General features: G+C 44.9%; 1 protein-coding gene across 9 annotated transcripts in view; it reads right to left on the bottom strand.

Annotated features, from left to right (window-relative positions):
* Positions 1-22,522, bottom strand: part of Arhgef33 (Rho guanine nucleotide exchange factor 33) — a 149,594-nt gene extending 127,072 nt beyond the window's left edge. For 6 of the 9 annotated variants that reach the window (XM_075955686.1, XM_075955684.1, XM_075955687.1 and 3 more), the window contains exons 1-2: positions 22,320-22,521; positions 15,830-15,901 (exon numbers count right to left, since the gene is read on the bottom strand). The gene's annotated coding sequence lies outside the window, so the exon portion shown is untranslated. Of the gene's footprint in view, positions 1-15,829; positions 15,902-22,319 lie in introns of all 9 variants that reach the window. The other 3 variants (XM_075955688.1, XM_075955691.1, XM_075955685.1) reach the window with 2 other exon arrangements.
* Positions 22,523-22,744: the final 222 nt, after the last annotated feature.

Genomic DNA, 22,744 nt, shown 5'->3' with positions numbered 1-22,744 from the left:
CCACGCTGAGGATCTCAGTTCTGAAACCCCTAGCCTCTGCCGACGCAAGTCCCATTCACCTTCCAAGGGCAGTTATGCCTCATGGCCTCTAGGAAGTGTGTCTTGCAGATTTTCGTGTGTTTTGTTTTTTGAAATAAGGTCCCCAGTAGCCCAAGCTCTCCCGCGCAGTTGAGGACAACCTTGAACCCCCAATCCTTCTGCCTCCAAATTTCTAAATTTTGGGATTAACAGGCATAATCTACCACCTCTCTTTTTATTTAGTGCTGGGCACCAAACACAGGATTTAATGCCAGCCTTGGCAGTTTTTAATTATTATCTCTCCTCTCTAATTCAAGGATCCATCCTCTAACTCATTGTTAGAACCCAGCAGCACAAACTTAAATATGAAAAATGTCCTATTTAGGCCTGTGGGTCTCAACCTGTGGGTCGAGCGAGACCTCTTTGGGAGTCTAATAACCCTTCCACAGGGGTCGCCTAAGACCATCAGAAAACATAGATATTGGCCAGGCAGTGGTGGTACAATGCCTTGAATCCCAGCACTTGGGAGGCAGAGACAGGCAGATCTCTGTGAGTTCAAGGCCAGCCTGGTCTACAGAGTGAGTTCCAGGACAGTCAGGGCTACACAGAGAAACTCTGTCTCAAAAAGCAAAAAAAGAAAAAAGAAAACACAGATATTCTAACATTACAACATTATGATTCATAACTAGCAAAATTACAGTTATGAAGTAGCAACGAAAATAATTTTATGGTTGGGGGTCACTGCAACATGAGGAACTGAAGCATTAGAATCATTAGAAAGGTTCCTTATTTGGAATACAGATAAATTAATAAAACAGTAATATAGCTAGGCACAGTGGCACACGACTGTTGGATTACCTAAGCCCAGGAATTCAAGGCCAGCCTGGGCAACACAGCGAGACCTTGATTCTAAAGGTAGAGTGCTCCGCCCTCCTCCCCACACTGGATTACACATTTCTTGTCTCTCAGATAGCTGGGTCGAAATCCTATTCTTCATAACTTTTCAAAGACTGCTGAAAATTTCAGAACACCCTCACTTGGAATGTGTTCTTAGGGTTGCCCACACAGGCTTCAGGGAAATCACTCCCTCCATAGATTGTACTCATAGATTGTTCCTCACATCACTGGAAGAGATTCCTTTGTCTGAAAGCACGTAATCCATCAGGGCTGCCCACGTCACTTCCTGCCTTTCATGCTTCCTGTATTCTGCTTTTGAGAAGTCTTCCATTGTCTTTCGGATAACTGGAGCTCTGAGCATTTTCATCAGGCTCCTTCCATAAAACCAGGTGGAAATGTTCCGCAAAGGGACAGACGTGGGCTGCACACTGGTAAACCCAACACTCAACAGGCAGAGGTTGCTGCAAGTTTGAGGCCAGCCTGATCTACACAGTAAGTTCCTGGTGAGTCAGGGCTACACAGGGAGACCTTGTCTCACAAAGTTAGAATGACAGAGGTTGTATGGGTGCCCGACTCCCAATGGCAAGGATGGGGAGGGCCCTAGATTGAAGTAGCACCTTGACTTCTGACTCCCGGAGGCACAGTCAGTGTGCCTCAGTCAGAATCAGGAGGCACAGTGAGAGGCCAGGTGCCTTTCCTGGTCCTTCCGCCCACATCTGTAGCGTGAGGTAGCATGAGGAGATGCTAACAGCCCCTGGGACTCTGAAACCCTGAGGTGAGCCTCCTTTGGCAGCCATCTCAAGCATTGCTCAGTGGCATGGTGGTCTATGATATCGCCACCGACTCCCTTCCCAGCCCGTACCTCCAACCACTCTTCTGCCTCCCACTGGCACTGTACCAAGCTGGTTATGCTAAGCAGCTCTCAGTTCTTTTCTTGCTCTTCTTGTTTTGTTTTGGTTTTAGTTGTTGCTGTTTTGTTTTGTTTTGTTTTTAGCACTCAGGTAAAAGTAGGAAGAGAAAGTTTCTTCTTTTTTTTTCTGGTAACTGAATAGTCTAGGTATATTTAGATTTCTTTGCGATGAATGTTTTTACTGTTCTGTGATCACCTCACATTCTACATCTTGGCACTAGACTGATCATCTTTAGCCTATTCACCTTCGGATTTTCCATCTCTTGACACCAACACTGCCATTGAACCCAGGCTTGGTGCCTTGAGACGATCTTTCTCTCAGCTTATAATCCACCAGTTATGAAATCTTTGTAACTCTTCCTTTGTGATTTTTTTTTAATTCTCGATTCCCATTTATTGATCCCTCTTGGATTCAGCCCTGACTGCCCTGGCCCCAAGTACCTGTTGGAGCATCCTAATGGATCTGTCCAGCTTCTATTGGAGCATCCTAATGGATCTGTCCAGCTTCTATTGGAGCATCCTAATGGCTCTGTCCAGCTTCTATTAGAGCATCCTAATGGATCTGTCACTCACTTTACTGCCATTGACATTGTGTAAATATCTTTTGGTCATCCCTTACTCTTGCTTAAAAATTTCACTATTGTCTCTTCTTTCTTATAAAACAAAAACTTCAAGGTCCCACACAATGCCCCTGTGGTGGTTTGAACGAGAATGTCCCCTGTAGGCTCATGTTTGAATGTTTGGTCCCCAGCTGTTGGAACTATTTGGGAAGGTTTAGGAGACATGGCCCTGTCTGAGTGAGTGGACCTTGAGTTTTCCAAAGCCCACACCATTCTAGTTGGCTCTCCCTCTTCCTCAAGGCTGTAGTCTCAACAAGCACGCTCTCAGTTACTACCTACTCACCACACCTGCCTACCTGCTGCCATGTTCCCTGCCATGACGGTCATGGACTCACCTATCCTCCGGAACCATGAGCCCCAAATTAAGGGCTTCCTTCATAAGCTGCCTCAGTCATGGTATCTCTCCACAGCAATAGAACAGTAACTGAGACAGCCCTGACCTACAATCTCAGTTCTAGTGAGGACGAGACCCGTGGCCTCCTCCGTCTGTTCATGGCCCGCATTCTGACTTTCTCTCCCCCTTTCCCTATTACTCATCTCTCCTCTTCACCCTTCTCCAGTTCTAATGTCTGCATTGTCTCCCCAAAGCCACATTCAGAACTCTAGAACTTTCTCCTACAGTCCAAGGGGATCCAATCCTTCCTCTTGTTGAAGCAGTGTAGGACTCAACTGTAATGAAGAGCATGATTTTCTGCCACTGTCTGATGTAACGATGTCATTTTTTAAGTTTCTCATAAACTTCTTGAATAAAGAGGCTGTTTTCACTCCCCATACTTCCCACAGCACCCATTCTAAGCTCTCACACAGACTAGCAGCTCAATAAAAGTGCATTGACAACGAATCTGCCCGAACACTGTCAACAGTATTTATCACTCAATCTCTCCAATTTAATTAATTGCTAACAATTAATTCAGTGACCCAGTGTCTAAAAACCTGGTAAACAACAATCATGGGTGTGGAAACTAAAGGAAAAAGAATTGGCTAGATTAGAACAGTAGAACAAACGATCTAATATTCTGTCTGGCCTCAAAGATTCCAGAGCTAGAGTCACAAAGCAGGGTGGCATGCAATGACTCAGCTCTTGAGTCTATGCAGAAACTTCCAGGGTTTTATTTCAGTCTTTATTTTCCTTCAGCCTTTTTGGGATGCACTCTAGAAATTTCACAGAGCTTGCTCACATCTTTCTTAACAGATGATTTGTCTCTGATCCCCTAGCATCTACTGGTTATCTGCTTGGGGATCCATGCTTCTGGGCTGTTCCTGCTCTCCAAAATAAAGTGTATTCTAAGCAGTGAATGAGCTAAAAATTGCATGGTAAACTAAACACACAAAACCAAATTGCTCTGCCCTTTGAAAGCTAGCCCTTTATCCTTCAATCCTTCCTGCCTGGCTTAGGGTTTTCCCCAGCCTGCTATGTAGAGATGGAATTATCTGTTAACTTGGATGTGACATTCACGTGAAAAAGATTCCTCCTTGCTAAGATCTTGTGAATTCGGTTATCCTAGCTTTTCATGCTATTTTTTTCAGGCATGGTCTCCTGGAGATCAGGCTAGCCTTGAACTCTCCGGGGAACCTTGACTCTTGCCCTTCCTTTCCACACCAACCTGTCCTGGGATTACAGGTATGGGCGACCACACCTGCTTCTTCTAAACCTATTAAGTGTGGGGTGATTCCTACTCATAAACATGCTCTTAGCGATGGACAGACCCCCAAGATCTGCCCTGTGGGGGGCAGCAGACAGCACGGACCTCTGCAACCTTTCCCTGAGCCTCTGAATTAAAAAAAAAGAAAAAGTAAAAGTAAATAAAACACATAGGTGCAACACATCTGGAAAATCATTGCAGGGGTAAAGAGTATTTAGATTTAGCTGAGCAGTGGTAGTGGCTGCCTTTAATCCCGGCACTCAGGAGGCAGAGGCAAACAGACAGATCTCTATGGGTATGAGGGCAGCCTGGTCTGCAAAGAGTTCAACAGTCAGTGCAGCACAGAGAAATCCTGTCTTGAAATATCCAAAAAAAAAAAAGTATTTGGATTTTTAGGAACATAGAGGAGCTTGTTCTTTGCTAATTCAGGAGCACACAGGATGAGGAAAGATGAGGAGTTCAAACCCCACTTCACCTGTTTCCTCTGTCTCGACGACGTTAGAATGTTCCCAAACTATTCCGTATTAAAGATTAAAAAAGACCTATGGTTTCTGCTTAAAAGTCACTTGATTTCCTACCCAAGCTTCACCAAAAAAAAAAAAAAAAAAGTCACTTGATTTGAAGTAGCTCTGATGATTACTAATCATCCCCTATGGCCTTTACTATCAAAGGTGGATGTTAGGTACCAATTTCTCGCTGATCACCCTGGCCCCCCAGCTCTACCTCAGGAGGGCTTCAACACTTGGTTAACTCTGCACTCTGCATCATCTCAGTCAGGATCTAGTGCAGACTGTGAATAAATTGGTAATGAATGAATGAACTCATCTCAGAGAGATAAATGCAAATTTAAAAAAAAGGTTCAAATGACTTCACCAAACCTAAAGATCCTGTTTTGATAGAGAAAAAAAAAAAGACTGCAGAGTGCCAATTTCTTCTACAAATATATCAGTTACAGAATCTAATGTCCTTGCTTCAGTCTCCATGAAGGAGGAGAAGCTGAGGTTTCAAGTATAGAAGATCTGGATTAAAATCCCAGGTCCTCCACCATTTCTTGGGTCCGTGATATAAAAGCTGGCTGACCTTGGGGAAACTGTTTAAGCTCTCTAAGTCCAGGTTGACTCAGGCTTTGGTGTAAGTCTCCAGCAGCCAGGATCACTGTGCTTTGCGATTCTGCCTAGAGCAGAGTTGGAAGGTCGAGCCCCAGGCTGAGCTCAACAGAGAGAGATGAAGGAGACAGTGAAGCCTGGATTGTTCTGAGGAGTTAACACAAATACCTTCAAGGGTAAAGACCACACATTATACTTCTGTGGTTCAAAGCACCTAGCTCAGAAACGAGCCTTGCTCAAGTACTGGTTTCTACCGCAAGAGCAAGAATAGGGAAGTTGGGGCTGGAGAGATGGCTCAGCGGTTAAGAGCATTGCCTGCTCTTCCAAAGGTCCTGAGTTCAATTCCCAGCAACTACATGGTGGCTCACAACCATCTGTAATGATGTCTGGTGCCCTCTTCTGGCCTGCAGGCATACACACAGACAGAACATTGTATACACAATAAATAAATAAATATTTAAAAAAAAAGAATAGGGAAGTTCCGGGTCAGTCCAGTTGACCCTGCAAAGGAAGCCACCAGCATGCAGGCACTCAGCATCCACTGGCCTACACAAGAGATCAGGGCTGGCTTGGGACTGCCTGGGTACCTACCTATCAGAGGTACCAAAACATCCCTTGAAGGAGGCTGGGGGACGGAGGAGACAGATGACTGAGAGAGTTTAGTAATGATTTGGGGGGTTATACTAGATATAGGCTTGAAAAGAAACAGGTAGACACCAAAAGGCTTTCAAGACCCAGTCTGGTTCCCTTAGGGGCTTTTGCTGTGGGCCAGGCAGTGGGAGGCCAGAGCTGAGTGACAGCTGTACCAATGGCAGAGCGGTGGAGGATCCTTGCTTACCCTCATGCAATGTGATCCAGCTGTCTCTGGAGCCCAGCCCATCAGCTCCTATGATGACGTCAGCTCGCTATGCCCTCTGGGGCCACTCCCTCTTCTAGTTGGAGTCTCAGAAAGGCTGCTAGGTGGCTTCACATGTCACTACTGCCAGCCATACGTTAGCTGGCACGATTTTACTGCTTCTGGCCGTTAGTAATGGAACTAGCTGAATGTCTTCACGTCTCTGGTTCACAGAAACTCAAACTAAACTTTATAGTAGCTGGCACATGTGATCCAGGCGTGTGAATAATCATAGCCCATGCATGTCACCATGGACATGTGTGAATAATCATAGCCCATGCATGTCACCACGCACATGTGATCCAGGTGTGTGAATAAGCATAGCCCATGCATGTCACCATGGACATGTGATACAGGCGTGTGTGTGAATAATCATAGCCCATGCATGTCACCACGCACATGTGATACAGGTGTGTGAATAATCATAGCCCATGCATGTCACCATGGACATGTGATACAGGCGTGTGTGTGTGAATAATCATAGCCCATGCATGTCACCACGCACATGTGATACAGGCGTGTGTGTGCGAATAATCATAGCCCATGCATGTCACCACGCACATGTGATACAGGTGTGCGAATAATCATAGCCCATGCATGTCACCACGCACATGTGATACAGGCGTGTGTGTGTGAATAATCATAGCCCATGCATGTCACCACGCACATGTGATCCAGGTGTGTGAATAATCATAGCCCATGCATGTCACCACGCACATGTGATCCAGGTGTGTGAATAATCATAGCCCATGCATGTCACCACGCACATGTGATACAGGTGTGTGAATAATCATAGCCCATGCATGTCACCACGCACATGTGATCCAGGTGTGTGAATAATCATAGCCCATGCATGTCACCACGCACATGTGATACAGGTGTGTGAATAATCATAGCCCATGCATGTCACCACGCACATGTGATCCAGGTGTGTGAATAATCATAGCCCATGCATGTCACCACGCACATGTGATCCAGGTGTGTGAATAATCATAGCCCATGCATGTCACCATGCACATGTGATCCAGGTGTGTGAATAATCATAGCCCATGCATGTCACCACGCACATGTGTGAATAATCATAGCCCATGCATGTCACCACACACATGTGATGCAGGTGTGTGAATAATCATAGCCCATGCATGTCACCATGGACATGTGATCCAGGTGTGTGATAATCATAGCCCATGCATGTCACCACGCACATTCATGTCACATCTTCTTCCTCTCCAACTTATATTCAAAATAAATTCTGAAATTTTATGATTTTTATTTTATGTGTATGAGTTGATTTCCCCACACACGTGTGTGCGCTATGTGCATAGCGTTACCTGTGGAGGCCAGAAGAGGGTATCACAGTACCTGGAGCTGGAATTACAGAGGGTTGGGAGCTACCTTGTAAGTGCTGAGAACCCAACCTGGGCCCTCTGCGACCACAGCAAGTGCTCTGAACTGCCGTCTCCTCTCTCTAGCCTAAAGATATTTTCTTACGAAGGAAAATACTTTGTTGCTGTTGTTTTTTTTTCAAGACAGGGTTTCTATGTGTAGCCTTGACTGTCCTGGAGCTCACTCTGTAGACCAGGCTGGCCTTGAATTCTCAGAGCTCTGCCTGGTGAATGCTGGGATTAAAGATGTGTGTCCCCACTGCCCGGCTCCAGAAGGATGCTTCTTATCTTTGTAGTCCCAACTCACACACCTGTTTCTTTCTCAGGGATGCCTGCCTGATTCTCCAAGGCATAATTAGCCAGGCTGTCTTCTGTTGTGTTCTCACGCCACAGCGTTATCGCCTTCCTGATGGAACCACCACAATACTGTAAGTCAGCACTTCTCAACTGGTGCCCGACGTGAACTCAACCTGTGAGTCCGTTCCCATTTGGGGGGTCGAAGAACCCTGCCACAGGGGTCACATATCAGATGTACACATACCATTCATCACAGTAGCAAAAGTAACCAGCAGACAGTTCTATGGCTGGGGGTCACCACAACATGAGGAACCATATTAAACAAAGGAAGGCTGAGAACCACTTCTGTAAGCCTTGCTGGTCTTTTTGCACCTGTTGTACCTATCAGATGCTGGGTTTTGGGTTTGGGTATTGAAACTAGGTCTGGCTATGAGCAGTAGTGGCCATGAACTCACGATGCTCCTTCCACAGCCTCTTAGTTAGAGGTCCCTGCTACCATAGAGCTTAAACTTTTAATTTTTTCCTTTTTATTTACTTTTAAAATATTTTTATTTATTCTTTGACAATTTCATACATGTCTATAATATTTTTTATTATATTCACCTCATTATCTACTCTCTTACCCTCTAAAAAACTTTAATTGACCAATTACAAGTGTATTATAGTTGCATATGCTTTTAGATTCAGTGTGATGTTATATTTTCATACAATGTGTATTGATTAAATCAATCTAGTTACCATGTTCATCATCTCATTTATTTATTATCATGTATGGTAGGAACATTTGAAATTAATCTTTAACAATTTTGGCATGTGTAGCGAGCTGCGTGGTGTCACACCTGATGGAGATGTATAATCAACTCCTATGGCTAAGGCCTGACCTATGCTATGATCACTCAATGATTATCAGCTGCCTGCATATGCGTGAACCTATGGGCAGTGCCCACCTGGCAGTTCGGGGTTGGCAGCCCATGCCTACTTAAGGGCTGGGAGAGGGTTTGCCCAAGGAGAGAGAAGAGAGAGAGAGGAAAAAGAGAGAGAGGAGAAAAGAGAGAGAAAGAGAAGGAGATAGATTGCTGTGAATAAAGTCCTAAAAACTGCTGCAGGAAGAGCGCCGGTGGTCGCGTCATCCTTGCGGGACGAGGTAGAGCCGTGACAAGTGGTGGCCTCGTATGGGGAACCTCCAAACCTCTCTCCGTGGAGCCCAGAACTTACTGCAGTCAGGGGGTGCACCAGATAATCCTCAAGGTAAAGATTGGGGATCCGCAACAAAAAGCGGGTTTTCTGCTCTCGCCGGTAGAAGAAGGGAGAGTGGAGGTAATAGGGCCGCGACCAAAGTGGACTGTTTAAAGTCAGAGCCATGATCAAAGTAGATGGTTTAAAGTGAGGGCCACGACCAAAGTAAATGGTTTAAGAATGGGATTTTAGAATGGGCGCTTCAACATCACACCTGATTTTTCTGGCTCTTAACGAGCTGTTACGGAGTGCTTTGGAGAGGTTTTTGGCTAAATGTGACACAATTGTTCTTTGGTTTGCCGTCTCCGGCAATCTTAATGTGTCATCCTGGGATAAGCTTGGTAGAGATCTAGATTTTGCCACTGAATAAGGCACGCTAAGAAAGGGAGTTATATTCATGTAGTTTGAATTACCGAGACCTCCAGAGTTTGCAGTGGAGTGTGAGCAGCTGCGGCTCCAAGGCCAAGCAGCGTTGAGGGTCTGCGAAGCTGCAAACACCGGGACTTGCCTCAGGGCATAGAAGCGCAGCACCCCCCCACCCCCCCACCCCACCCTCCGTTGCTGAGACCTGAAAATGGCAGTAGATTGTAGTAAATACCTTTGAGAATGCTATGTCCCCGCTCAGCAGGAAGTAGCCAGACAGACAACACCCAAATTCCCTAAAACACGGTTTAAGCGGGGAGGGGGGGCCTTCAGAGCAGAAGCAGGATCAGCTGGGTTGCTAGGGAAGCCAAAGAGGTGCACAAGGGAGGTGTCTTCCATGCACTCAGCTGACAGGAATAAATGAGCCACGGGGGTATGGAAGCTGGGGTATGTTATTTAGGGGACTGCTGAAGGAGCAGTGGTTTCTGACTGCTCCTGGGGTCATGGCAAAGCCACTCCTAATGACAGGAGCAGGCAGAGGAAAGCCAGGGAAGGGAAAGCAAGATTGCCTCCCCTTCCTCTCCTCTGTGCTGGCCCCTCTGCTACCAGTTCTGACTGCCCTTGCTACTGCCGCAAGCACAGCCGCGGCTGTGGCAATTGGCTCAGCTTGGCTGTGAATGGAAGTATCTGGGGCTGTGTGTGATATGAAAAATTTAAAGAATTGTCTGGATATCTTTTAGGTAATTGGTCTGGTGAATTCGAACAACAACTGGAAAAGTTGCGAGTGACGATTGTGACTGCAGATTCCACACACATGGATACCAGCCTGGCAGAAGGACTATCTTCCTGGATCACTCCATGGATCATCTGAAGGAGTGGGTGGGAATAAGAGCCCTAACAGGCTTGATGGTGCTTGCCTCCCTGGTATGCCTGTGGTGCATTTGTCACATAAGGGTTTCACAGCATTGCAGTGCAGTTATGATCATTCAGGCCTTCACGGCCATTGAAGCAGGACAGTCTCCCCAAGTTTGGCTAAAGATGTAAGAGCAAGTCTGATTGCATGTGGGTTGGTGTCTAGCTCCCACCTCTGTAAAAAGGTACCGGACAGGTCTAGTGTTCTCTGAGTGGATGACACCTGGACAAACACTAGTACATGTTCCATTTTTAACAGAGATCAGACCTCTACTCTTACCTGTTGCTTTACAAAACAAAAGAGGGAACTGTAGCGAGCTGCGTGGAATCACACCTGATGGAGATGTATAATCAACTCCTGAGATGGCTAAGGCCTGACCTATGCTATGATCACTCAATGATTATCAGCTGCCTGCATATGTGTGAACCTATAGGCAGTGCCCATCTGGCAGTTCGGGGTTGGCAGCCCATGCCTACTTAAGGGCTGGGGGAGGTTTGCCCAGAGAGAGAGGGGAAGAGAGAGAGAAAGTGAATAAAGTCCTGGAATAAACTGCAGTGAGAAGAGCTCCGGTGTGTCATGCGTCATCCTTGCTGGACGAGGTCGGGCGTGACAGGCATGTACAATATATTATTTACTATGGCCAACCGATCTTTCTTTAAAAAAATTTTTTTTTAATTGTCAAAAAAAATACGACAAATGAGCCATCTGGTCTTCCTGTCAGAAACCTGCACACTTGGACCAGTGTCTCCCCATCCTCCCTCTGTACCATCCATCCCCAGGCTCTAGGGACCCCCATTGTCCTCTCTGGGACTTTGACCTTTAGACCCCACTTCTAAGAGAGGCCATGCAGTAATGCCCTTCTGAACCCCGTGCATTTCACAGAGCGCCACCTCTTCCTACCCTGGTGTGCTAGATTTGAAGCCTGAGGATAAATCATCTCCTCCTACACAATTTACTCAATTTTAAGAAAAAAATTAGATTATCATGTACTTTGGATGCTTTGGTATTTGGGGTGTGTGTACATTTATACATGTGTGCATGGATGTGTGTACATGTGTATGTATGTGCCTGTGGAGACCAAAAGTTGACATCTGGTGTCTTCTTTAGTTGCTTCCCACCTTATCTTTTGAAGCAGGCTCTCTCACTGACCCAGGAGCTCAGATTGCTGTGAGTGTCTGGCCAATGAGCCCCAGGGATCCTCCTGCCTTCGCTCTCCAGCTCTGGGATTACAGGTGAACACCGCTGTGCCTGGCTTTTTACACGGCTTCTGGGGATCCAAATTCATGTTCTCATGCTTGACCCTTGCCCACTGAGCCATCTCTCTACCCTGAATGCTCAGACATTTTATAGGATACAAAATTTGTTTGGGTTTTGAAGATAAATGTGTTCATGACACTTATCCACAGTCCTCTGTCACTGGCTGTGCCTCTCAATGTGTGCTCACCCTTATGGCTGATAATTTCTTTTCCTAAAGAAAAAACACATGGAGTTTTATTTGTTCATATTAATAGCAAGGAGACCTGTTCTTTTTATTTCATAATGAATTGAAAAAGAGAAGACTTGCCAAGGGGGGATCAATAACATTTACCTAAATCGTAAATTTTGTTTTTTTTTAAAGTCCACTATTCAAATATATAGACAAGAAGTCTTGCATAGGATTATGGTTTGCTAGAGAGCAAATGCTTCTTTGTACTAAAAGGTTATCAATACATTATGTAGAGCCAGGTGTGGTAGCACACATCTGTAATCCTAGTACTCAGGAGGCTGAAGCAAGAGGATCAGGAGTTAAAGGTCAGCCCAGGCAAACCCAGCAAAAAGTGGGAGGATATATGATATATACATATATGAATATGTACAATATATGCAAGCTTACTCTTTGAAGCCTTTATAGTACCTAAGAAAATTTAAATAATAATATTTTAATTTATCCAGTGAAGTGTCCTTGGGACTTTATGAAGTCACCAAGCAGAGGGATAGACCAATATTAGGATTTTAGTTAGGTATGTAAGGTTAAGCACAGCCAAACGGAAACGAACCAGGTGGGCCATTCTATGCAAACCTTGCTTTGCAGAGCCAGTTTACAAAAAGAATTACACGAGGACCACAGCTCAGGCTGCGATGCTGAGGGCCTAGCCCACTGCACCCTCTTTCCTGCTGGCTGCAAAGGACTCACTGGAGCTACGGGATCCAGAAGGAGAAAAAGAGCAGACCTGGGAGGGAGCCATGCACCGAAAGGGCTGACTCCAACCTGATTGCCTGCAGCCCACAGAAAACATATTGTCTGAAATGGAAGTCCTCTTACAGGTAGTTTCTGGACTTACCTCGGTTTCCCTTGTAAGGCAGCAGCCTTCCGCCTGGCCCCATGTGATCTGGATAATGTGACTTTTACGGAGCAGGTTATTTAACCAGTAATCCCAGGCTGAGTCAGGGGAATTTCTCTTATTTTAACTTTTATTATTTTCATCTTCTATAGTGCTGGAGATTGATGCCAGGACCTTGTGTACGCTAGATAAGCGTTCTACCACTGAGTTACAGCCTCACAGTCTCAGGCTGGGATCCTACGGCAGAGGCAGTCAGAGCCAGGCATGGTGATTCATGTCTGTGGCGTGGCCCCAGCCTTTTGGATATGGAGGCAGGAGGATTGGGAAACCAAGGTCATCCCTGGCTACACAAATTTGAGGTTGGTTTGGAATATCTAAGTCCCTGTCTCAAAAGCCCAAAGCCAGGGCCAGTGAGGTGGCTCAGCAGATAAAGGTGCTTGCTGTCAAGTCTGAGGAGGGACTCATATGGCAGAAGGAAAGAACTGGCTTCCACCAAGTCCTCTGACTTCACATACACCTTGGTGCATACAGCAAAATGTAATTCTTTAAAAGCCAAGGTGACATGGTTCCCTGTCCTTTCTGGTCTCTGGGCTTTGTTGATGTTAGACCCCCCAAACGCTGGATAGTCTCCCCCCTCCCCAAAACTGGGCTAGCTCTCCAGCTTCTGGAGTCCGTCGAGGTTCAGCGTGTCACTGTCCTCTGGTTTTCACGACCTGTCCTAGTGAAGTTGGGTCCTGATTTTACAGTTGCTCTTCCTGATGGTGTTGTTTTGTTGAGACAGGGTCTCACGAAACTCGGGCTGGCCTTGAACTCCTGAGCCTTCTGCCTCAATTTCCCAGATGCTGGGGTGATAGGTGGGCGCCACACCTAGAAGTCCTGCTTTTCTGGGTTGCCATAGCATCTCTCCATATTCTCTTTTTTTTAAATTTATTTATTTTATACGTATTGGTGTTTTTGCTTCATATATGTCTTTGTGAGGGTGTTGGATCCCTTGGAACTGGATTCACAGACAATTGTGAGCTGCCATGTGGGTGCTGGGAATCAAACCCTGGTCCTCTGGAAGAGTAGTCAGTGCTCTTAACCACTGAGCAACCTCTCCAGCTCCTCTCTCCACATTCTTATGATGGTGCTTATATCAAATAATTAATTGATTTAAATGCCTCTTTATAGATTAGGACTTTATATAAATCAGGGTGCCCACAAATCTTCTGGATTACAGGAAAATTTTTAAGCACACTTATTTCTTCTGGGACAGGATTTAGAGCTCATACCTGTCTCTCAAAGAGTCCATAATTACTCCCTCAAAAATAATTGAGGTGCCACTGCACTAGACTGTGAGTTCCTGGAACACTGAGTTCCTTTCTCAGAGTTTCTGTCTGTAGATGCCCCTGTTTGCTGAGTGAGAAGTGTTTGATGTTTGTTGTTTATTCCAGTAAAGATACATAGTGAATCCACTTCCTCTGCTCTTGGTTTCTTTTTCCTCTTATGGTAATCCCCCTGCCTTCGATTCCCATCGCTGCAATTACAGCATGTGTTTCCATTAGGCTGGATGAAAGCAAAGACGGGCAAGGATTTCTGACAAAATACTGACAGTGTTAGACGGGTGGGGTGAGGGATGGGGGGGCTCTCGAGCTTTAGTTACTCGTCTTCATTACATTGTTTATTTGCTTCTCAAATGTTTTCATTTCTACATGTTTTACTTTATGGGTGGTGCGAGCATCCCACTGCACACTGCGGATATCAAAGGACAACTGCGAGAGTTGTCCTCTCCTTCTTCCACATAGGCAGCTTGGTCTTGGGTCACCAGACTTGGTGGCAAGTGCCTCCACCCGCCAGGCATCTCACAGACACGAGTCTGTTTGTCTTATAATAAGCATTGAGTAGTTTGAATTTTAAAATGAGCTACTAAACAGGGGTTTTTTCAACTATTTATCTTAGATTATTATTTTATATGTGTTTCATCTGTGTATATGTTGTCCGCCATGTGTGTGCAGTGCCCACAGAGGTCAGAAACGGGTTGTCAAATCTCCTGGAACTAGAGTTACAGATGGTTGTAAGCTGGCATGTGGATTCTGGGAAATCAAACCTGGATCCTCTGGAAGAGCAACCAGTGCTCTTAACTGCTGAGCCAGCCATCCCTCCAGCCCCATGTCCATTTACTTTTTAAGACAAATGCTCACTCTATAGCTCAGGCTGACCTAGAATTCATTATGTAGTCTAGTCTGACCTCGAACTATTAGCAATCCTCCTGCCTCATTCTCTTAGTGCTTCTGGGCTTATACCTGGGCAGGACTATTTTCCTAACCATGTCAACATTTGGCTTCAAATCTATTGATTTAGTTTTGTCATTCTGGGAAAGGTAAGAAATCTTTGGGTTAGGCAGATAGGCCAGTACTTGCTATGCAAGCATGAGAACCTGGGTTCAAATGCCCAGCTCTGTCCTCCAAAAGCCATCTATGGCCCCAGTGCTAGAAAGAGATGGGGACAAGCAGATCCTGGAAGCTCATTGACCAGTCAACCTAACTGAACCTGAGTGCCAGTTTCAATGAGAGACTCTGTCTCAAAGAACAAGATGGAGAGCTATAGGGAAGATGTCCAAGGCTGACTTCTGGCCTCCACGGAGACACTGGTAAATGCACCTGCATGTGCGTGTACCCACACACCCATACACAAAACACAAATCCAAAATACAAGTTCACCAATGTTGGTAAGTCCATTTCCTCAACTATAAGTGGACATTACATGAGCTGTATAGTCCATAGAGTTATTATGTGACAAAGCCAGAATAAAGTGGGGGCTCAGAACATACTGGCTCAACACCATCTTTCCGGAGGGTGTTTGCAATCCCCAAAGACATCCCAAACAGAACTCAAAACAGTCGTTCCTTGTCAATATTACAGGTAAGCATTCAAACATACCATAAGATAAAACAGTTTAAAAGGATAAAAAAAGATAAAGCAGTTCGTTCCTTGCCAATATTATAGGTAGGCATTCATGCACGCAGTAAGAGTCGGACGTAGCACATGGTTTATAGGGTGGCTATTGTTTCTGACTGCCACCTAAGGGAACTGTTGTCTCGTTGGCAGTTCCCAATCAGAGGCCTACAAAGTTCTCCCACTCCATTGTTAAAGCATGCTTCTGTTCCCGGAAGGATCAGTGCTCGGCACCACACCGTCCATTCTCTGCACTCCCACTAGAAACAAGGTCTTGGCCGTTTTCACTCACCTTGCGCCTCGTCTCCAGGAGGAGACATCACATCAGGTTTTGGAAGTCTTCTTCCTGATTACTTTAGAGCGTCTATAAAAGACAAAACGCCATTGACAATGACAACTGCCTTATGTTCTCTACCATCCTTCCCCCATATAATTGTGTGACAAAATCTTACTATATTTGTATTCCACTGTTAAAATTCTCTAATGGTTCAAACTCATGTCAAGTTAAAAAAGAAAAAAAAGCAAGTCCTCGTGTCCCTTTCCTTCAGAGCTCAATCCTTTCGGAGTAGTAAGTTAGACTCCACTCTAAAGGCTCACACATTATAAGATAGAATGTACTTTATAGCTGGACCACTACAGAATGAATTGGGGGCTTTGCTCCATCAAGAGTTCAGAGCAAGTTCAGAGCAGTTGATCCGACCCTAAAATACAGCAAGCCACAATCTAAGGTTGCTTTCTCAGTATCCCATTCTAAAGTCTCAAAAAGCTACTTCAAGTGACAGGTGAAATGGGTTTGTCAGGAGTTTTTCCACTGAGGGCTAATCGAGATGATCTGTCATAAAATTAAGTTGGAACTGCCTTGGGGAACGCTATGTGGTTTGTATGTTTCTGTCAGCAGGGTGGCCGGTCCCAAGGCAGCTGCTGTTTAGAGTTCATTCTCTGAAGCTCTGGGGATTCAGCTGCACACTCCACCCACACGAGGACAGTTAGGACAGCAGTCACCGTGGCTAAGGGACAGAGAGGCTGGAGGGAGGGAGAAGAACGGGTCAGGGACCCATAGCTGAGTCTCCATCATCTGCTCAAGAGTGAATCTGTTTTTCATGCCAGCTCGGCTTGCTCTTTTTTTTAAAAAAAAATTTTCCTTCAATTTTGAAGTTCCTTAAAATTTTGCCTTTGTACAAAGGGAGTTCCAGGACAGGCTCCAAAGCTACAGAGAAACCGTGTCTCGAAAAACCAAAAAAATAAAAATAAAAAAAAAATTGCCTTTGTACATGGTGCTGTGCTCTGTTCTAAAGGCTTGGAAGCGGCAGTGCCAAGCCTGATGCTGATCTATCACACACAGCTAGTGTGGCCCAGAATGGATACTTCTTCCTCCAACCCCTAGTTCCTGCTCATTATCTCTGGTAAATGACTATATGACTTTTCTCCCTCATGGTTAGCTCAGCCTCAAGTCCAGGTTTTTATCTATGGGACAAAGAAATAGTGAGACTTCCTCTTAAAAAGAGAAAACACCTTTTCTTCCCATTCCTCCTTCCTGTTGGTTGAATACCAGCAAGCTGAGCGGAGCCCTGGTAACCTTTCGGACTAAGAAGCAGCGTGCCAAGCATGAATCACACAAAGGAACCTCAGTCCCTCATCAGAGTTATGGGGCTGCCTTTGTACAAAGGGAGTTCCAGGACAGGCTCCAAAGCTACAGAGAAACCGTGTCTCAAAAAACCAAAAAAAAAAGTAAAAAAAATTGCCTTACAGGGTAAGAGCACTGACTGACTGCTCTTCCAGAGGTCCCGAGTTCAATTCCCTCATCAGAGTTACAGATTCAACACCTCTGGACTGTATAAGTCTCCATTTTGCTTATTTTTTTAAATAATATGAGAAATACCTTGTTATAAGCTTTCCCCATCATATACAAATGAACCCAATCCTTACCGATATGCTAACCTCCCTCCCCCGGAAACTATCTAGAAATAAGAGCAGCTATTTTAATTCTGGAACATTTTCCCACACTTCCTCTGAGCCGTGCTTTCTAGTTACTAGTGCTAGGCCATCTACTCTTCAGTAGTCTAGTGTGTCCCTCCAGCTCTCGGTTTTATCCCCCCCCCCACAACGCTCATGTTTTACCACTCGTTCATTGGAGCTCTTTAGATAAAAACTTTGGCCACTCTTGGAGGAAAAGAAAGAAAGCTTGACCAAAATTAAGATTTCCATTTCTGCCAGGCATTGGTGGTTCACGCCTTTAATCCTAGCACTAGAGCAGAGGCAGATAGATCTCTGTGAGTTCAAGGCCAGCCTGGTCTACAAAGCAAATTCCAGAACACCAAGGGCAACATAGAGAAACCCTGTCTCAAAAACCCACTAGATAGATAGATAGATAGATAGATAGATAGATAGATAGATAGATAGATAGATAGATAGATAGATAGATAGATAGAGATATATATACCTGTTTCTTTGTGGATTATAGAAAGACAGAGTTCCTTAAACTCAACAGTATTTATTAAGCACATGTAGTGTAAAAGGTGTGTGCATGGTGGTGAGAGATTCTTAAAATGCTGCCCCTGCTGTAACGGACCCACAAGGCAGTGTGAAAAACAGAATAAGTTCAGAGGACACAGGATGAGTTCCAGCTTCTGGAAGATAGGCTTTGAACTCAGCTTTGCAGGAAATGGTAAAAAACAAACAAAACAGGATCACAACAGAGCAGGTGAGGCACAGGTGGATGCGGGGATCCTGGGGAGCAGGTAATGGAGTAGAGGGTCCATCTGGGCAGGTGGACGGGGGCCGTGGATATGCAGTTGGGGGTTGGTATGCAGAAAGAGAATAGAGTCGCCGAGGTTTCTAAGCAGAGGAGCAACAGGTCAGGCTTTGGGTAAGCGGATGGCTTGAGTACTAAGTGGAGAGGCCAGTGAGGAGGCCCCTTTAATAACCCAGGGAAAAGATAATGATGGCCTGAATTTTGAAAGCTACTATTAAAAAGGAGGGCACAGATAGAAGTGGCTGTCACTGGTTCCTATGTGAGCTGAATGCCTGCTTTGCTTAAGAAAACCAGTTAGACTCTAGCACAGACTCAGAAGTAGAAAATATAAGTTACAGATTTTACAAAATAAAACTGACGGGAACTGAGGAACTAAAGCTGGTTGAACACACTGTAATAATGAACTTCTTATATGTATAATATTAATAGAGATAGCTTTATTTTTGCCAAATGTCATTTGGAAATGCGCTATGCCCAAAGACAGAATAGGCGGCCACAAACAACCTTCATAAACATAAACATGGTTGGCTGTGGTGGTACACGCCTAGAATCCAGGCACTCAAGAGGCTGAGGCAGGAGGATCTACACAATTTATAGGCCAGCCTGTGCTACACAGTGGGTTCAAAGCCAGCCTGGGATTCATAGGAAAAGCCTTTCTCACCTTCACCTTCCCCAAGTAAAAGAAATACAGCTAGAGCTAGAGGCATAGCTCAGTGATAAAATGTTGACCCAGTATGTGCAGTGCATAGCTCAGTGATAAAATGTTGACCTAGTGCCGGGCGGTGGTGGCGCACGCTTTTAATCCCAGCACTCGGGAGGCAGAGTCAGGCGGATCTCTGTGAGTTCGAGACCAGCCTGGTCTACAGAGCTAGTTCCAGGACAGGCTCCAAAGCCACAGAGAAACCCTGTCTCGAAAAACCAAAAAAAAAAAAAAAAAAGTTGACCTAGTATGTGTAGTGCATAGCTTGATGATAAAATGTTGACCCAGTGTGTGCAGTGCATAGCTCAGTGGTAAAAAGTTGACCTAGTATGTCCCGTGCCCTGGGCTTATTCTTGAGCACTAGAAAAGGGGTTGGGGGATTCCAAAGAAATATGGTCATCAGCTAAATAGTGGAAGGGCAATTTACACAGCTGGATCCTTTATCTCTCTCTCTCTCTCTCTCTCTCTCTCTCTCTCTCTCTCTCTCTCACACACACACACACACACACACACACACACACAGAATCCACTTGGCAGCCTAGGCTGGCCTTAAACACATGCTAATCCTGCCCCAGTTCCCCCAGTGCTAGGATTCCATCCATGCATCACCATGCCACCTCAGTTCCTTCCACATCTCACCAGTGACCTCTACATCCATCCTTATGGACTCTTTCTAACCACCCTACATTATATAAACAATCCAAAGGACGGGGACTTTTTAAAGAGCACAAAAATCTTGAGATATTTGTTTCTTTGTTGCTCACCCAAACCATGCCACCAGAGCCTGGGCGATAAGAAAAGGAATTAGCATGGACCCTTAAATAGCTTTGAGTTAAGTAGGTCCTGAGGATGAATCCAAGATAGGCACTTCCTGGTCTTAAGAGAAACCCTATAGATGTCTCCAGATGGACAGATTCGAACACTGACCAGCGCCACATTCTCCTCTATTGTCTGATGATTCCAAGATCACCTCTTTATCAACATGGCAGGAACCAGCAAGACCAAACTCTCCAACCTACTAAACAGAAGAAAATCCTCTCTGCTCCTGAGCAGCATGTGCCCCGATTAGCTTATCTTATTTGGGGCACTGTACATGCCTTTAAAACAAAATGAAGATTTTCTTTTTCTTCAGTGACAGTAAAGTGGTTTCTAGAGCTTTCTCCAGAGGCACAAGTGATTAATCAAGTCCTAGGTGCCTGACCACAGCAATGGGACAGATGCTGGTTAAACCGCCCTTGGTCTTACAAACTGGGTGCCTGGGGGAGGGGCTAAAAGAGGAGAGAAGCAGCAATTTGACCCTGTCCCTGAGAGAAAACTAGAGTCGTTATCTTAATGATTTTTACATTTTATAGAAATTCAGAAACTAAAAAAAAAAACATTAGACAAATCATATGCCTGTCCTAAAATCAAAGTCAAATGTTCTTTTTAAAAAACCAAGGTGTCCTCCCTCTACAATCCCAGCATTGGGGAGGTAGCAGGAGGGACAGAAGTTCAAGGTCACCCTGCCTACTTCTGTGGCTTGAGGTCAGCCTGGAATACGTGAGACCCTGTCTCAAAAACAAAATATCAATGTCTTCATCTTGCTGTCTGTGTACGTCTCTCTCTTTGTGTGTGTATGGCAGGGGGGTTATGAATTGGATTTTCAAACTAACTACAAATCTGAAATTGCATGCAAAAATGTTTCATTTTACTTTTTCTTGGTTTTTTTTTTTGGTAGGAAGACTACTTTCCAGAGATCCTTGGAACTCTCTTTGAGCCCCAAAAACTAAGAGTTGAGTTACTGTTATTAAGAGAAGTATTAGAGGTGATTAGAAGAAGCAGCAGAGGGCTCTGACATTGCCTAGGATTTCCAGGTGTCTAGCCACACAGGTGTAGGACTCTGGAGAGGGGAGAGGAGGGAGGGATAGAGAATACGGGAGTCTTCTCACTTCTGCTTCAAAGAAATCAAGTCTTTGCTTGGAACTTCTCTGCTAATGCTTAGCTTGAAAACATTGCGTTTCTGTTTGTATTAAACGTTAATAGCAGGGTTGGAGGGTTAAGAGCTCAGTGGTTAAGAGCTCTTGCAGCTCTTCCAGGGGACCAGGGTTCAATTCCCAGCACCCACAGGGCAGCTCACAGCTATCGTTAATTCCAGGATCCAACATCCTCATACAGATACACATGTAGGCAGAACACCAATGCACATAAAATAAAAATAAGTAATTTCAATGACAGGAGCTGGGAATATAGTTCAGAGGTGGGGTATTTGAATAGGTAACACCCTAAATTTAATCCCCAGCACTGAAACAAAATTAATAACAATATGATCTTCCTTTCAAAATCCTGAGTTTTCAAACAGGCTTAGCATTATCTCTTTCATAGTGATGAATCAACAAAAACAGGAATCCTAATTAGAGTTCGTGGAAACAGTTTGGGGATAAAGGTGTGAAAATTCTTTCTCTCTAATACAAATTTCTGGTCATTTATGTTGAATCTTCCCAAAGTCACCTTCACTGAAGTATTAATCTTCTGCGTGAGGTGACTTTGTACTGAAAGGAGCTACTTGGGAAAAATAGGGGCACAAAGGCGAGTCTGGACATCCATACTCCACTGCCTCAGCGTCACAAAGTGCGTAACGGCCGCGCCAACTGTTAGGGCATCACAGGAAAATGCACGTAACAGCAGTACTAACTGTATGGACTTAGAAACTTTCCAAACTTGTAAGCTTCTGAGTGAAATTAGTTTTTGTCATCCCACCCCGAGCCCCCGTGAACTGTTTAGAAATGTTTCACAGATACCTGCCTCTGTGTGATGAACTCATGTACATACATGCTCAGTCTGTTGCTGTACATAGAACACTGAGCTCTGACCAAAACTCCTCTCCCTTTCTCTTTGTCAGAGAGGCATAAACTAACCATTCACCATCGCTGATCCTTTTCATGCTTTAATTATTCTTAATCCCAAAGAGGCATGCGCATGTTGACTTAACGCTGCCGTGTGAATCTAGAATTCAAGCATCCTTTCTAAAACTGTTGTTAAAATTTAACCCAGCTTCCACTAAATATGAAAATGTACAGAAGCACTTCAGTCCCCAGGCATCTTGTGAGCTGACAGCCTGCAAAGGTAGCTTAGACATAATATAAACATTAACCAAGGAACGAATGGCTGCCTTACAAACTCTAGCTCCTGAAGTAAAAGTTACTTATTTGAATGTCTGCTCTAAATAATTTTTTGAAAATAAATGTTACTATATTTTGAATTCGAATGAGTACACCACAGATAAAGACAGGTGGCTTTTATCCGCTTATAAAAATATCTTCCCTTCCCACGACTCTTGAGGCGCGCACTTACCTCATGGTGCTTGCTGTGCTTAGCTCATCCTCAGACCAAGGCTTATCTGGACTGAAAGATTCCAGGAAGAAGCGGTGGGGAGGATTGCCTTCGCTCGAAAGGAGACTGTCATGAGCTAACAGGCTTTTAAATGAGGGAAACTAGTGTCTCTTCTAATTACATAAGCTCCAGGTCAACTAATCAAATAACTGAGCGGGAGTCTGCTTTCCAGGAGTGCAAAGAGGAACAGTCCTCAGTGGGATGGCGTCGGCACCTGAGAGAGACAGAAGACTCACACACTGCAGAGTCCATATCTGAAAAGGGAGACCCACAGCCTGATACCTTAGATACACGGAAGAAAAGTCTAAGGAGAAATGTAGCCCACTGCCAAGCACACACTTTCAGAGTATCCCCAGATGTTCTGAACCGGCCTTGTATGCTGGCCC

The sequence above is a fragment of the Microtus pennsylvanicus genome, chromosome 21, assembly GCF_037038515.1.
Source record: "Microtus pennsylvanicus isolate mMicPen1 chromosome 21, mMicPen1.hap1, whole genome shotgun sequence".
Classification (NCBI taxonomy): domain Eukaryota; kingdom Metazoa; phylum Chordata; class Mammalia; order Rodentia; family Cricetidae; genus Microtus; species Microtus pennsylvanicus.
The sequence above is the reverse complement of the archived record's forward strand: the minus strand, read 5'-3'. Positions and strand labels throughout refer to the sequence as shown.